We start from the raw sequence: 10,130 nt of genomic DNA on the forward strand, positions 1-10,130 counted from the left end.
AGTTTTACAGTTTATTACAGATGAATGACATGGCATACTGTCAGTGAACATACCCAGGAGATTACAATGCAGAATCACTGATTATCTGAATTTCTGTAACCTTGCATATTTACACAATAACCAGAACACTGTGATGTCACAGTAACTGCACGCAGTTTTGTTACATTTATTGCCTTTTTAAATTTTCTACCTTATATTGCTGTTGTGGTTTTACATGCCTGTTCTTTGAGTTTACATTGTTCGGATTTAAAATTATGTTCCACTTTCCTGCAGAGTTTAGTTACAACCTCCGGTAGCCTTCTTGTGATCCCGAAGACCTTGATTAGCTCATTCAGGAGGGCTTGATCAGGGTTTGAGAGAAACTCTGCAGGAAAGCGCTCCGGTCTCCACATGGCCTTCCCAGCACAGGCCGGGTCAATCACAACAACGCCTGGTAGCTTGCAGGCAGGAGTGATTCCAGGAGTTCAGGTTTCTAAAAATATCCGTGTATGTGGCTCAAAGGAACATCTATTGTTCCATCTATAACATCTGAAACTGTTCCATCTGTGACATCTACATTTTAAAATATCATATCAGAGCATACATAGTGCGGGTGAGGGACAGAGAAATTGAGTGCATTTCAGTTCGGACTATATGCCTAACACCAAAGCCCTATTTTGCCTTTGTCCAGGTCTGCTATTGACTCCAGAGAATAATAATAATTGTGAACAGAGTATTGAAGCAAAACAACTGGTAAGGGAAGGGCTAAGAGTGGAACAATCAGAGGAGGCTGGCTTCAAAACAACAGTTGGTGTCCGACAGCACTGACCACAGGTGACTCTATTAGCCTCAGGCTTGAGAAACTTACTCCAGTAACAGATTCAATGTTGAGGGGCCTTTGCACATAACAGTGTTCTGCTCAGGAATAGTTTTTAAAAAAGCACTGTGCAGAATGCCTCCTCCGCTATGTTGACAAAAGCCCTATATTCCAACTCGCTACTGTAAACAAAAGCTTGCAACGCTTGCCCCGCCTCCGGGGTCTTCTGATTGGTCTGCTGTTTTGCAACTGCACGTAAAAGTTACAATTCTTTTAACCTGACACAACATCTCAAAAAAATGCAGCACTCTTGTGAGACGCTGCAAAAGATGCAAGATGCAAACACAATGGTCATACCCATCTATCTAGTGCGTTTACAAACAATGGAAAAGCACATTCCGTATAAACGGCCCCTAACACGAGTCAAAATCTGGAGCTCTTGTTGTTGCTCTTGTTCTGTTTCACATGAACGGGTAAAGCACAGCTACTGGAAATAACCTGAGAGTTACTACAGGCACTGTTTTCAGCCAATGTGAACAGAGATCACGTCATGAAATCCTGGCTCGCCTATTTGTCTCCTGTCGATTAAGAGCTGTGTGTGGAGGGAGGAGAGGGGTGTGTTGTGTTCAGCTCTGTGTGTTATTCTGAATGTGTTTCTTCATCTTTTGGCTGTATAGTTGCGTTTTTTTCATTGTCAAACTCAAAAATGTGTTTATTTTAAAATATTAAAAAAGCCATTGCTTTATATGAAAAAGTTAACAATTGTACTTTACTGACAAAATATTTGTTTGTCTTATATATTATTATTTATTTATTTATTTATTTATTTTTTATTAAATCATAACATTTTAAGCTGTTAAATGGTCATGTTATGGCGTGCCCCACCTATGAGGTAAAGCCTTCAATTTTTTTGGCGTAAATAAAGAAAAAAAGTACACGGTCATAATAAAACCACATAATTACAGCAGACATTTATGAAATGAATGTGGAAAGAAATAAACACTCTGAAACCCAAATTAATGGTGACAATATTTCCCATTCTGTGATGCAAACAGGCTGCGCTATCCAGATTGAACCACCAAGACAAATGTGTAGGAGCTATGAGCGGTGAAAAAACACAAAAATCTCTCCACAAAACATATAAAAATAAAAAAAAAAACACACAATACTATAAAAAATCCACAGTGCTATGTTAAATGATTGGTTAGCTTAGTTTTGAAAGAAACAGTTCTCTAGATAAGACTAAATAATTAAATTACCAAATGAAAACAAAATAAATTTAATTAAAATTTTAAATCAAAATTAAAACAATATACAAAGAAGATAATTTTTCAGGAATTTATTTTTATATATTTATTATTATTAACAATTTAAGGGGGAAAAACAGGAAAAAGTTACTGTTTTCATAGTTTTTGACTGTAACCTTGCATTTTAATAAAAAGGCTACATAAAGATAAAAAACTACTTGCTTGACACAACAACAACAACAAGATTAATAAATTAACAAAAAAAAAAAAAAATAATAAAAAAAACATTACACTCACAAAAAATACAAAAATATTGACATTCTTAACAAATGAAAAAACATTTCTAATCTACATTAGGCTTATTATCAAAAGTACATCAAACATCAAACATAAAGCCGTTTCCCTGGTAACTATTGTCAACAAACCACTGCTGCGCTTATAAACCCTGCTAGGCATTACATGGAAGAGAGATGAAAAGCCATCAAAACTCTCTTATGCATTCATAGAATTCATTCGTGCATTCTTTCATATATTTTCTGTGAGCACTCTGCCTTCATGTTTTCACACAAAATGAGGCCTATGCTGCATGATGAACCTGCGTGAGACTTTTACTAACTTTGCTTAATGCTGAGCAGCATTTACCACAAGTTTTTTCAAATATTTATCGATTAATTGTTATTAAAGATGAAGTTATTCAGCCAGTCACGAACAATATAGTCAAAATGCTTAGCCATGTTGTCAGTATAACAGTATACTCTGTCAGCATTCTTTGGGTAACGCATTACAAGTAACGCGAGTTACGAAATCAGATTACTTTTTTCAAGTAACTAGTAAAGTAACACATTACTTTTTAACTTACAAGAGAATATCTGAGTTACTTTGTTTTCCCATTTATTGACTGACAAGTCTTCTGTCCCCATGTTGGGAGAAATCGGAAGTACAGAGGCGTTGTGTGTCATTGTTTTTTTTTTTTTATTGCTGAAGAGTGTTGACTTCTTCTCCTGTGTTCTACTGTACAGACGTGAATTCACTTTTCCTTCAGCCTGAGGTTTATTCATTACACTTTTTGGTGTGAAAGGGCTTTTACATTTGCTATGAATAGAACTTCTTTTATTAAAAACAATCAAGCCCTGCTCATATTTAAAAAGTAATGTGAAAGTAACGCAAAAGTAACGTAACACATTACTTTCCATAAAAAGTAACTAAGTAACGTATTTAGTTACTTTTTTAGGGAGTAACGCAATATTGTTTAACTTTCCCCAGCACTGTTTGTCAGTATTCCCTGATGTAAACTATGGCTATGGTTTTGATAAGCCCCTTTCACATATTATACCAGTATATTGCCATAAAATTACCGGAACGACTTTACCTGTAAATTCAAAAATGTGCTGTTCACGCAGGCAATGGCGTTCCATCTTTTTTTCCGGAAAGACACCATTCACACATCAGTTTCAAATTACCAGTTAATTCTGTGACATCATTAATCAGAAATGACCTCTAAACGGCCAACACTGCGCCGGTGTTGTGTTTGTAAACATGGAGGGGTAAACGCGGTCAGTGTTTCTGTTGATGGTTTAATTTTTGTGTCAAATGTTCACGTTTATGCAGCTTCTTTTGTCCCAGAGACATCGCATTCCACAACTTCAAATCGAACTACACAGCACAAAGTAAATGTGTCATCTGCGTCGGAATGTTATGACTGACCCAGAGCCATTGAATTTTTGAATTTCATTGGCTCTGGATTGGCCCGGTCTCTTACGTCAGTGCATTCTGACCTCGAAGGCGTTCATACCAATAATCTTCACACTGCATTCATACACAGCATCATTCCAGCAATTTACTGGTAATGTTAACTTTTCATCCTGGTAAATTGCCAGAACAAATTTGCCAGTATTTTTTAAAAGGTCATGTTCACACATTACCTCTTCACGGCAATTTACCGGTAATTTTCCAGTACAGTTTGTACGTGTGAAAAGGGCTATAGATTGAACATGCACAAATGCACTTTTCCTGTATATCCATAGTACAAATGTACACATTACTTGGGATGCACTGATCTGGTACTCAGTATCAGTATCGTCTCCAATACTGGCATTTTCTGCTGGATTGTGTATCGGTCGGACAAGGCCAATCCAAATCCGATATTGTGCTTATACTATTCCATGTTATTGTTAAGCCCCATGAAAGAAAATAAAAATAAAAACATTATAAAGCACCATAAAGTTCTCATGCACTAAATTATGTGTTCTGAAGACATTCCATAGTTTAAAGGCCACATGAAATCAATATATTATGCTTAAACTTCCCCTCCAACAAGATGAGAGGAAGAACGCTAAAATAAAACCCCGCCCTCTATTTATTATTCCCTTTCAGAAAGAAATTCAAAATTGAATTTTTCTCTCCGCTGCGGCTGTCTGTCATCTTTCATTTATCAGTTTATCAATCAATTGTTCAATCTGCGTGTCGAGCTCGGTTACGGCAGTCAAAACAATGAAACTTTCTCCAAGAATACACTGTAACTGAAGTTTAAAACTGTTAAAAGAAAAGGCTTGATAAACTATCACAGATATAATATACTACACATCAATATCTATTAAGTTTTTTTTTGTGTGCTTTCAACTGTTCTATGCGGAGCTGCACGCTGTGACTACGTGTTGCTTCAACTGCATCATTCTGCTCACGGGATGCACGTAAATGCTTTGTACCGCTTTGTATCCCGTCTTTCGCATTATAATACTTTTGTGCAATGAAAGATTATTAATAGTCTTTCTTGTTCTGTCCTATCTATAATATGTTGTTGCCTCCATTACTGTGCTACACATTTTAAAAGAAATGTCTTTTAATTTATAGTATATATTTATATATAAATATATTTACTTGTTTTCCATAAATGTATTTTACAACAAAACATAGATCAATGAAACATTTTACCAGATTTAGTCCTACATTTATTCACTTAGATTTGTTCCCCATGTTATTTCACTAAATGTTTTGATTTTATAAAATGATTGTGCACCTTTTGTTGCTAAATTATCCACTAACCTAGTTTAGTTAATAATAGTATTTTTGCCATAGATTATAATAATATTTTTTTTTCCTTTGTTATTTTTCTTTAAAATGAAGTTGTCTTTGTTTAGTAGATTGTGTTTAACACACAAAAGAGTGAGGATCAGGTCACCACACTGGGGTATAGACATTCTACAGTGATTTAAAAGAAAAGAAAAAAAAAATGCATGCTGGTATCGGATCAGTTTTGTTGTCGGCCGATACTCAGAATTTTTGGTATTGGATGAGATCGTTTCTGAAAAAAATGATATAGGTGCATCCCTACACATTACTGAATGTGGGATATATAAAAAGATTGTTTGTATACATGTGTGTTTACCTGTATTCACTGTATAATAACAAATGCAAGTGGACTACTATAATATGAAGCATTACAGTAAGTATACATTATTTCAGTACAGTGCACATTGTTTGATTACATTACATGGCTCTATACTGTCTACAAATGTTTGGATGATTGAGAACATGGTTGTTCTCCCAATATTCGGCTGCATCTTTCAACCTAACTCAGCAATTGTGAGGTCATGATAGTGGCCCTTTTTTCTTGAATTTGCAATATGGCGCAATATAGCTTATCAAGTCTTTTTTTTTTACAGCACGTTTCAAAGCAAAGCACACACTTTGTTCAAACGATCAGTGAAAAATAGACTAAAAAAAGATAAGACTCAAAAAAAGCTCTACTGCAGTTTTCATCAAAATAAAAGCTTAAAGGTGCTATATGCAATATTGACAACTAGCGGTTAAAATTGGTACTGCAGTTAAATTTCAAAATATCTCTTGCAAGTCTAGATATTAGGAAAAAAGTACATATTATATTAGACAAAAGCTAGGTTGTTACCCTATTATGCACACAGCTTTCATAAGTTCAGTATCACTTAAACTTTCAATTTTTGTCACACTGCATGACCGTTTACAATAGTAGTAGCCTAATCAAAAAAGACAAAGCAATTAGAGGCCAGCTAAAAGACGTAAGATTTATCTTTTAACACAGAATAAGGCTTAAAATCCATAGACCAGGTTTGCGTCTGATAGCCGACTCACATCCAGCAGAAGATCATACGGACCCTGTTCAGTGCTCAGCCTCACGCGACTGTCACTCACTCAATCAGACCCATTGATCGCCTCAGTGACATCGCTCATCTATAGCGATCACAGGAGACATTTGAGCCCAAACGCGTCCAAACCTCCCGAAGGATGTATAACCACCTCTGCCAACTTATCAGATATGCTCCATCCAGCATCAGTAAAGCGGTCTCTCCAAATCAGTGTAAAATACGATCAGCAGTTCGCTAACATAATATCCCAGCTGTCACATCAGCGGCTCTTACCTTTGGTGTGGGACGTCGAGTCACGACCGTCCATCGATGGATGTGGTTTAAACACACAGCTTCAGCTCTTGATCGTTTTATCACATTCCCAGCGCTTAGCCTCGATCCACATCGACACACCGAAACACACCCGCGCTCATCAACACACGCGAGCTCGAGCACGCTGCAGCCTCGCTTTTTATCTGATAAACCGAGTTCAAATGCAGACGCATATGCTGAACATAACACACAGGCAACAGAGCCACCGGCACTAGAGTATTTATACTCACACACCAGGAGCATGCACAATGCGCAGCCTCTCTTTCCTGTGCGAAACGTTACGTTTTTTTTTTGTTGTTGTTGTTTTTTTTTTTTTAAACCAAATCCGATTATTTGTGGTAGCCTATCTGCTGATGCACTAATCTAGCGATTCATATGACACAACTAACCCGCAACTCTGACGAAAATATTATATTGCACACCATTTAACAGAACACAGCCAACTCCTTCATGCATGTAATTCTGAACTTTTCATTTCACACAGTAAATTGAGCTGGAATTTAAATCAAAGTAACGCCAAGACAATTCTACTCATCTAATTCAAAGGAAATCCATTACAGTTGCACAGGGGAATCTCTTTGTAGCATAAGCAATTGCATCATTCATTTTGACTAATGTTTAATTCCCTGCCATGAATGCAATTCCTAGTTGCACAGACATATTTCTTAAAAAAAATATATATATATATATATATATATATATATATATATATATATATATATATTAAGATGACTTAAGACTTCCATTCCTGTGGAACTTCAATGAAAAATACAGACTGGCTAAAATAACACTTTCTCGGGGAAATAATGCAATCCCCTCACTGATGTGCCACTGTTCTTATATTAACACCCTGTTTTAACAGGGAAGCCAAGCCATGTAGTCTCAAACATAAGACAAACTTCAACATATTTGACCATGTTGTCCCAACTCCAACTCACAATTTTTTAATACTGAACAATAATAACAATGAACTGATTTTTTTTTTTTTTCAAGAATGTGTTGTTTATACAGAGATGCAATGGTTTAAAATAGCTGTATGAGCATGTGACCAAGTTAGTAAACAATAAGTAATTTAAAGGGGAAACAAAAAAACAGAATGAACATAGTGATTCCTATAATCTTGAGTAAAATCAAAATTTGAGAGGCTGAATTTGACCCAGTTACAGGCCTTTTTAACCTGAGTCATAAAATAAAGTCTAGAATCAATCAAATCTAAGGCAGGCTATATTCAGATTCAACTTAGCCTTTCCCCTGCTACAGAAACATATGGTATTTCACTTGAATTTTTGTATTGGTGAAAAATACGCACACCATTTAGAAATATTTAATCGTAAATAGCATTGTTCTAACCAAGCTGTTACATGAACCATAGATTTTGTAAGTTCATCTTAGTCCATTTTATTTCTCTTACTATTTTAAGTGTGTGTGTCTTTAGGAAATGGAGCGATCATATTAGGGGTGTCCCCGACTAAGGTTTTACAGAGTCGAATCACAATTGTCAAGTCTTCTAATCTTCTAATCATGTTTGGGGGCGGGGGTAAAATGCATTACCAACAGTCAAGTAGTCAGACATTCCACAGTCATAAATACTGACCTTAACACACAGTGAAAATGTTTAATGGACACCTCGCATATACAAATATATTGTTTTATGTTTTGATTAAAAGATAGGCTAGTTAACATTAAACATCAGCGAAGCCCTAAGAATTCACTTTTCTTTTTGTTTTTTGTATTTTGTTTTTTTTTACAACAGTGCACTCATTATAACGTTATGTAGATATGACAACAGTTAATAATGTTCTGCATTTCTGTTTTGAGCTGCGCGCGCTGAAGATGACCAGTAGAATGAAGGATTTGATAGCAGGTTTTTAATCAATGGGATTTAACTCATCATTTATCTCATATAGAATACGCTTCGTTATTAATGCAACATAGCGTTAATATTTATACTTATAGGCTATCTGCACAAAATGCCTGGAATGCACATGAACGTGTCTGCGCTGCTCTGAATGAACTCCTTTTGTGGATGCATTCTTCACACAACAACGTGCAGAAACACATTTTATTATAATAGTGTTCTCATTATAATGTTATGTATATGACAGTCCCAGTTAGTAATGTTCTGCATTGTTATGTGTACTGCTCACGCTGCGCGCTGAAGATATAATGACCTTATAATGAAGCGCTTTACTGCAGTGCAACTCAACCAAATGCATCTTATACTAGATAAATTATATATACATGACATATATAAACTGGCTGAAATGTTTTGAAATCACTGGTACCCTGATCAAAAAAATCCTTGCTGCCAACATGCTCCTATGTCGGTTACAGATTATGCAAAGTGAAACTTAAATCTATAGGGGTGGATGGATTTATTCACGCATGTTAAAATATTTATTTAAAGCTTCTCTCTTTTCAGATTCTTATTTACAGCATTATCTTAATAGGCTGTATATTAACTTATTTGGAGAAAACCATTAGTTCTATGTGAAATCAGACATTGAGCACCCCCATAGAGCCAAAATGGCATGTGAGATTGGTATTGAATCAGGCTCCTCCTATCGAAGCATAGAATCTTCAGGGTCACCCCTATGTCACATGATAGAAAGTAGGAAATACACCTGTATAAAGAGCAGCATGGCAAACAAATGGGCAGACACAAACTCGCAGTGGTGGAAAGAGTACTAAGAAATTGTACTTAAGTAAAAGTGTTGCTACTTAAGGAATAATTTACCTGAGTACAAGTAAAAGTACTGAAAAATAATATGATTCAAGTGTAAAAAACTAGCTTGCTGAAAAACTACTTGTTACTGCGTTACAAAGTACTTTACTATTATTTTTCTATTTTTACCCAAAAAGAGGCCATGTGAGCATTAGGGGGCATTAAACGCTCTCATGTACTATAATGCCTGTTTCACAAGTGAGACTCATAGAAGTATTAAACATCATATTCCAGAAAATCTCATATGGACAAATGGATGATATCACTACAGGTGAATAACATGCAGATAGAGATAATTTGACTGATGAAACATGGCAGACAATACACACAATTGCAATGCAAAGCTAATTGACATAGCTTGTACCACAGTATAGAATTTTATAAAATATTTTCTGTCTTACTGTGATAAGAAGCAACACTGGACCACAAAAGCTAACTGTTTCAAATACAACTGATGTTATATAGTGATTTTGGAGCAAAACATGATATTATTGTAATGTTTGCTGACATAGGTGCCAATACTGTGAATGGCTGAGCACCCACAATGAATGCTTGAGATATACTGTATTCACTATCATATTGGCGAAACAGATCTGGCAAACTATCCTGTTAATATTTGTGTTTGCGCTCTGGAGAGTGTCAAAAGGTTTGTTTACATTTTGATTTCTGCAGCGTTGAGCAATGTAGCCAATCGCAGACATATCTGTTGATTTCTTGAATGCAATTTGCCAATCAGTGGCCAATAAGTTAAAATCCGCTCACCACTCAGTCTAGTGCTGGGTTTTCCAAGAGTTCTTTCATTATAACAAAACTTTCTGAGATCGTGATGAACTAAAACATGGAACAGCTTTTAGTGATTATAAATGGAGGGCTTTTTATGTGTTTTCAAGGGTATATTATAATTTAAAAATAAATAAATAAAATTCGGC

The 10,130-nt window shown here is 35.6% G+C and overlaps 1 protein-coding gene across 1 annotated transcript in view; it reads right to left on the reverse strand.

Annotated features, from left to right (window-relative positions):
• LOC109075711 (leucine-rich repeat and fibronectin type-III domain-containing protein 2-like) overlaps positions 1–6,758 on the reverse strand; it is an 86,967-nt gene extending 80,209 nt beyond the window's left edge. Inside the window, exon 1 of the mRNA XM_042746504.1 lies at positions 6,438–6,758. The gene's annotated coding sequence lies outside the window, so the exon portion shown is untranslated. The remainder of the gene's footprint in view (positions 1–6,437) is intronic.
• Between the last annotated feature and the right edge of the window lie 3,372 nt (positions 6,759–10,130).

Source organism: Cyprinus carpio, chromosome B20, assembly GCF_018340385.1.
Source record: "Cyprinus carpio isolate SPL01 chromosome B20, ASM1834038v1, whole genome shotgun sequence".
Lineage (NCBI taxonomy): Eukaryota > Metazoa > Chordata > Actinopteri > Cypriniformes > Cyprinidae > Cyprinus > Cyprinus carpio.